At 38.5% G+C, this 6,085-nt stretch overlaps 1 long non-coding RNA gene across 10 annotated transcripts in view; it reads left to right on the forward strand.

Annotated features, from left to right (window-relative positions):
* LOC311517933 overlaps window positions 1-5,839 on the forward strand; it is a 105,948-nt gene extending 100,109 nt beyond the window's left edge. For 9 of the 10 annotated variants that reach the window (XR_014710827.1, XR_014710828.1, XR_014710829.1 and 6 more), the window contains 3 exons: window positions 3,529-3,623; window positions 4,547-4,721; window positions 5,346-5,839. This is a non-coding gene — a long non-coding RNA (uncharacterized lncRNA). The remainder of the gene's footprint in view (window positions 1-3,528; window positions 3,624-4,546; window positions 4,722-5,345) is intronic. The other variant, XR_014710832.1, reaches the window with a different exon arrangement.
* The last annotated feature ends 246 nt before the right edge of the window (window positions 5,840-6,085 follow it).

Raw genomic sequence — 6,085 nt, forward strand, 5'->3', positions numbered from 1 at the left:
CTAAGGCTCAGTACCTGGTTATCGGTGATTTCAGCTCTAGTGATCACTGAACAATACAAGGCATCTGAATCAACTCAGTCTATAAACTGGAGAGTGAGAGTCAAATGATGTCTAGCATTCCCTAGGCGGAGCCCACACCACGAGGTAGGAATACCCATCCCTACTCTCTCGCTCTCTTTCACTGAGATTTGGCATCCCTACCCCCTGCTTAGCAAGTGAGGTAGTTTAGGGGGAACCTCTCAGTGAGGGCAGGCTAAGCACAGTTCTGCTGCCCTTTCCTTATACAACAGGGATAACAACACTTCATTACCCCTGAATTCAAATTTAAACAATTTATTAAAGCTAATGTTTAAAAAATTATATAATACATAGGTTGGGAAAAGAGTGTCTGTACATCTTGGTATTATAGTGCTTAGATTATCCACAAATATAAAGTTAGTTTTTAAAAGTCATATAATACATAGAGCACATAATCAGCAATAACCCAAATTCAGGTGAATAGATTTAACAATACAGTTTAGATATTCATAGATTCATAGATATTTAGGTCAGAAGGGACCATTATGATCATCTAGTCTGACCTCCTGCACAACGCAGGCCACAGAATTTCACCCACCCCTCCTGCAAAAAACCTCTCACCTATGTCTGAGCTATTGAAGTCCTCAAATTGTGGTTTAAAGACTTCAAGGAGCAGAGAATCCTCCAGCAAGTGACCCGTGCCCCATGCTACAGAGGAAGGCGAAAAACCTCCAGGGCCTCTTCCAATCCGCCCTGGAGGAAAATTCCTTCCCGACCCCAAATATGGTGATCAGCTAAACCCTGAGCATATGGGCAAGATTCACCAGCCAGACACTACAGAAAATTCTTTCCTGGGTAACTCAGATCCCACCCCATCTAATATCCCATCACAGGCCATTGGGCCTATTTACCATGAATATTTAATTACCAAAACCATGTTATCCCATCATACCATCTCCTCCATAAACTTATCGAGTTTAATCTTAAAGCCAGATAGATCTTTTGCCCCGAATACTCGGGTACATCACTCATGAAAAGTTGTACAGAGATTTGGTTGTGGAAAGCAAAATATAACGAGTGGAGTGATTTGTAACCCACAGACGCAATTGATCACTTTGGCAAAGCAGCTCCCTCTGCTGAGTACCTAGGCAGAGGGTGTGTTTATGCAAATATGGTGTGTTCCTGAAGAATTTTCCCCCAACTCATCACTAGATGTCAGGGGAGAGCTCATTCAGACCCTGCTTACATCTTCAGATAAAATATTTAGGGCTAGTTTCTGATACCTTTACCCTTGTTGAAGTCCATGGGACTACTTGTAGAATAAGGGTGCTACTTAATGTAAGTAAGGATATCAAAATCTAGCCTTAATGACTACTCTATCTAGTTAATATTTTTTGCAAAATATCAATCAGATCCTACAACCTTCACTTATCAGAAAAGTCCCACTGACATCAATGGAAAGAATGACTGAAGCATGAGGCTAGAATCAAGTCATTTAAATCTTTTGTCCTCAGTGTGCAAACTCTTCCTGCCAAAAATGATAAGCTATGCCTTGTACCCATATAGACCCCAAGCCTGCATTCCTAGCAAATCCAAAGTGTCCACTGAGGCAAATGAGAGTTCTGAGTGTGCAAGAAATGCCCTAATTATAGACACAGCTGGTACAGCTACAGCTGGCAGCGCTGCCTATAACTCAGGTTGCCTGAAACTTCCCATTATACTTCAGCTCCTTTATGGGGAGTTATGAGAGTAATGAGTGCACCTCCGAAGAACTGACCTCTAAGTGTACAAACGTGCCCCAACTGTAAAAAAAAAAAAAGGTCTGAGAATATCAACTTAATTTCATTCAGAACTTGGAAACAGAAGGTTAGCTGTTTTTCAAGAATTACACCTAGGATGTCAGTGCTATATAACTAACAGATACTGGTAAATACATGTTTAAATCATACAGAAATTAATGGCATGATGAGGATAATAAGAGCCCTCGGATGGAATAATTGCTTCACCGTAGGGAACTCATGCTGCTAAAGTTTGTTGGTGTCTGGACTACAAATGAGTTCTCAATGCCTGTGACAATGCAGCACAATGGCAATGACAGACAAAGTGCCTGCCAGGGAAGAAGAGCCTTCAAAGTCACATAGTATGTTAATGTTGACAAATGAAGTTGGAAGAAATTTGTATTTTAAAAAAGTTATCAAAAGAGAGAGAGAGAGAGAAAACATCAAAATCCTCTTCTCAGTTCTTTTACAGTGGATGTTAAAAAAGCCATTTTACCCCCCTGAGAATTATTAAATATACCACACCAATGCCTCATTATTAAATCTCTCTGAGATACTGGTGTGAACGACACATTCAAATTAAAAAGTATTCATAAGAATCCTAAAATACTTCTCTACCAATAGTTCAGGACATATAAGCTTGGCAGTGGTTTAAGCTTGGCAGATGATTTAACTGGGAATTGGTCCTGCTTTGAGCAGGGGGTTGGACTAGATGACCTTCTGGGGTCCCTTCCAACCCTGATATTCTATGATTCTATGATTCTATGATAGACACTCAGTTTAAGTGTGGAATTAGACAAGGTGACTCTCTACAGCACCAAAGCCTCAATCCTGAAATACAGAAATGAATCAGCATGGGAACAGAGATCTGCCAGTATGAGGATGGATTTTTTTTTTAATGTTTTTTTGCTTCTATCTGGGAGAGTGGTGTAACCTTAAGTGTACAGGCTTTTAGGAAATGTAATTTAGTAACCAAGTGGCAGTTTTGCTGCAGACCTTGTAATTTTGTTGGTTTAATTAAAATGTATTTTAAATAAAGGAATTATTGCATTAAAAGGAAGAGATGAATTACTGGATCTGTGTGCAAAATGTAGGAGGTTTGGGTTGGTTGTTTTTTTTTTAACTAGAGAAGACTTTAATTCTTTTTTTTTTTTTTAAAGGATCTGAATGATTTTTGCTTCTTGGTCAGCAGACTTTTTATTAATCTTTTGACATGTCCTAAAGTAACCCTGACATATGCAAGTCTTTCCCTGTAGTAAGGAGTGTATTGCGTAAAAGATGTATTTAAAGAGCTCTGAACCCTTAAGAAGATTTTATACATGGACAGAGGTTTGTTCTGTCTGGGGGAAAGTAAATAAAAACTCTAATTTTGTAATTAGTCTTATGCAACCAAGAAGGAGGTGTTGTATAATGCAGAGATTTATATTGTTAAAGGTACCTCATTTTGTTTGTAAATTGTAGGATTTCTTCTGCAACAAAAGGACTAAGGATATAAAAAAGCCGCTACTTTCCCCTGGTGCTCTTGTTGAAGTAATATGCAGTTTTTAATGGCGACACAGGCAGAAGCTGAAACATTTTATATTCAGGAAAGTGGTGTAACCTTTTGATCTTAAGCATATTGGCTTTTTAGGAAATGTAGTTTAGTAACTGAGTGGCTGTCTTGCTGCAGGTCTTGTTATTCTGCTAGTTGAATTAAAATGTATTTTTAATAAAGAAATTATTTCATTAAAAGGGGGAGATGAATTAGCAGATATGCTGGCAACATGTAGGAACGCAATGGAGATTTCAAAACATTTGCTGGATTTTCAAATGCCTTGCTGAAACCAGGTGGGTGAAAGGTAACAGTTGATCATCTTGTCTTGTAAAGATGTCATATAAAATTGTTCATAAAAACCAAGATAAAGTACAAGACGAAGCCAAAGTAATTACAAGAAATGAGTATGTTTAGGCTGAAATGCAATGGTGAAATAGATGTCCAAAGACTATTGAGGTCACAACACAGCACAACAATGGAGCAGAAATTCCTTGAATTGTAAAGCAATCATGATGTTAGAGGGGCATCTGAAACATTGACTGTACAAGTTGGGAAGATGTTGATTGACCATGTCTTTTCTGGACATTTTAGAGAGAGAAACATGGCTAAGGGGAGTTCCTAGGGATCCTCATATCTGGAGATCACATTCAAGGCCATCTCACTTTTACCCATGGACTCCTGGGTAATTCTTCAATATATCTAAAAAAGAAAAGGAGTACTTGTGGCACCTTAGAGACTAACCAATTTATTTGAGCATGAGCTTTCGTGAGCTACAGCTCACTTCATCGGATGCATACCGTGGAAACTGCAGCAGACTTTATATACACACAGAGAATATGAAACAATACCTCCTCCCACCCCACTGTCCTGCTGGTAATAGCTATTCATATTCATATTCTCTGTGTGTATATAAAGTCTGCTGCAGTTTCCACGGTATGCATCCGATGAAGTGAGCTGTAGCTCACAAAAGCTCATGCTCAAATAAATTGGTTAGTCTCTAAGGTGCCACAAGTACTCCTTTTCTTTTTGCGAATACAGACTAACACGGCTGTTACTCTGAAACCTTCAATATATCTAGATCACAGAATGACCAGTGAACATGCCAGCAGAATCCTTAGCAACCTTCGAATTCTTGCTGTTCCCTTTCCTTGTGTTTTGCTTTGTCCTCATTTTATGTTCTCTCTTTCCAATCTTTTTGTCTTCTGTTCAATTCCAGGCTTCACTACTGCTGGGAATTAATTCAGATTCATTATACCATCACCATAACCAGCATGATAGGCTGAGACAACATAAGGAGCTGTGCCACAGCATGAAGGAGAAGTGGTGGGAGGAAGCCAGAGAATGCCAAACAGAGGTCACCCCAGACTAGAGATCTGAGCTGGGGTCCAGAGGTAAAAACACACCTTTTCATGACTGACCCTGTGCACTGGTTTCCTGCCTGCAGTGCTTCAATGAAGCCAGTATCAGACACAGAAGTTTTCATTTCTTTTCTGTCCTTTTTCTTCCCCTCTCATGGGTATTTGTCTAAAAACCAAAATCCACCCAGTGATTGATCTTTTCTCCTCTCCTCCTCCCCCCATCCTCCAAGAAAGACTCTTAGGTCTGGTAAGAAACATTTAAACAACATTTTATCCTCTGAATGACTTTACTGAATGTATAAGAAAAAAAGGGAAACTTTCCCAGAACGAATGATTATTTCACTTTTGAAATCCAATTATTTAATCTTTAATATGTGTTTTAACTAAGGTGTGGGAGCGACAGTAAAAGCAGATTGGAGTTCCTTTATCAACAACCCACAAACCACAATCCAATGTTTAATGTTGTAACAATACAAAGAGAATTCTAAAGTACCTTTGAGCCTTACACTCTGTATTGAGATGTGGAGTTAGCATTTCTTTTTGTATTCTGACTTTTTTTACTTATTTTCAAAAAAAAAAAAAAAGAATTTTATATAAACTTTTGATGGTTATTCAGTGAAATACCTCCCCTAATATTTTTGTTCTCTACATGCTTAGGTAGATGTGTAGCATACTGTATGCCTCTTGTGGCCCATCCCCTGGTTAAGTGGCCATTCTTTGGCAGGAAAGAGGGTATGAGCGAAAAATTTACATTTTGACAAAGAAACAGCTTTGGGTTCCTGGCAACACAGAGTTTCTGTCTCTGAACCTCTGCTGGAGATGATTCTCAAAGAAGAGAAAGAACTATAAGAAGGAAGAACAGATGCCTCAAATTATTTTTCCCTTTCTCTCTACCTATGGCATTGACAATACCTGAAGAACAAGGAAGCAGCACTGGACTGGGGGAGGGATGTTGACTGAAAGAAATTCAACCAGTAAGACTGCTGAAACATGGTGATATAGAAGTATTGCTTTGAATTCACTTAGCTTGTTAATTTAGGTGTTTTACTTTTATTTTCTTGTAAAGAAAAATTCTGACTTTTTTGCCTCATTACTTGTAATCACTTAAAATCGATCCTTCTGTACTTAATAAACTTGTTTTATTGTTTTATGTAAACCTAATGTAAACCTAATGTGTTTGGATTGACGTGTTTGGGAAACTCCATTTGGGATAACAGGATTTGTGCATAACATTTTCTATTAATAAAATGATGGACTTTATATGAGTGTGCATTGTCTAGGAGAGGGCTGGGCAGTACAAGACATACATTTCTGAGGAAAGTCTAGGACTGGGAATTTGCTGGTGTTGCTCTGCAGTATAATTCAAAAGTGGCTGGCCATAGCACTCATACAATACA

The sequence above is a fragment of the Lepidochelys olivacea genome (assembly GCF_965140295.1).
Source record: "Lepidochelys olivacea isolate rLepOli2 genome assembly, chromosome: 3".
Classification (NCBI taxonomy): domain Eukaryota; kingdom Metazoa; phylum Chordata; order Testudines; family Cheloniidae; genus Lepidochelys; species Lepidochelys olivacea.